Genomic DNA, 1167 nt, shown 5'->3' on the forward strand with positions numbered 1-1167 from the left:
ATGCCAGGATCACGCGATACGGTCTCGTCACTTTTACCAAGATGTGACGTTTAGCACTGCCTGGGAGTGCATAAGGTCAGCCTGGCACCGTTTTACACCTACACCTGCTGTCCAGGCTCACACACGGAGACACGGGGAGTGAGAGTGCGTGGCCCGTTCAATCTTCAGCGTGACGCAACACTCGTTTACAACCCTGAGAAGCTGAGAGAGCCCTTTCACCCCCCAAGTGAAACACAGCCCCTCCACCACCGTAGACTGCCACCAATTCCTCATTAGATATAAGCCCGGTCCGTTAACAGGATTATATCGGGCCAGAAAGCAGCCCAGGTAGCATGTAACGTTATGCCGAGACACGGACATGTGGGATTCGTAGACTGAAATACAAGAACAGTGCAAGATTAAATATGGTAACAGAATCTATGGCCATCATTACACAGCATACTTATAAGGTAGCGTGGCCGAGCGGTCTAAGGCGCTGGATTTAGGCTCCAGTCTCTCTGGAGGCGTGGGTTCGAATCCCACCGCTGCCAACTCTTTTTAAGCATATCTTTACCTTGTGCCTTGGTGTTAATATACACTGGAAGTAATATTGTTGTTACTGGTTTACAGAATTTTAGAAAAATCTGGTAAATTAAAATATGAAAAAATAAGCATACAGTAAAAATTCCTAACATTAGGTGGCGCTGTGTTTAGTTGGATAATTGGTACTTTCTACGAGATCAACTTATAAGTAATGTGTGATGAACAAGCTTAATAAAGAAGCCAGAGGCAAGTATTTATTACAGTTAAGAGGGTGTTATGTTATGTATCACCCCCAGTACGTTTGACCCATCTCTTATTCTGTTTGCCACAAGACCCCTTTTGATGCACAAACTTTTACTTGTTGTCTTTCTTGTGTTATTCGAAGCTGTGATTTCTTGTCTTTTTGCTGCATAGGATCTAAAACAATTCTGTGTAGCAGCCAATTTCTTAAAGAGGTATCCGGTAATAAATATTGATGACCTATAGGACCTAGGACCCCCGCCGATCAGCTATTAGAAGAGGTTGGGCGCTCCATCCGCGCTGCGGCTTCTTCCTAAGCCATGTGACGTCACTGTACAACGGTCACATGGCCTAGTTGCAGCTCAGCCCTATTGAAGTGAATGGGGCTGATCTACAATACCATGC

The 1167-nt window shown here is 45.1% G+C and overlaps 1 non-coding gene across 1 annotated transcript; it reads left to right on the forward strand.

Moving 5' to 3' along the window:
* The first annotated feature begins 448 nt into the window (after positions 1–448).
* On the forward strand, positions 449–530 carry TRNAL-UAG. Its single transcript has one exon. It is a non-coding gene; the product is annotated as a tRNA-Leu (tRNA).
* Positions 531–1167: the final 637 nt, after the last annotated feature.

Source organism: Bufo bufo, chromosome 1, assembly GCF_905171765.1.
Source record: "Bufo bufo chromosome 1, aBufBuf1.1, whole genome shotgun sequence".
Lineage (NCBI taxonomy): Eukaryota > Metazoa > Chordata > Amphibia > Anura > Bufonidae > Bufo > Bufo bufo.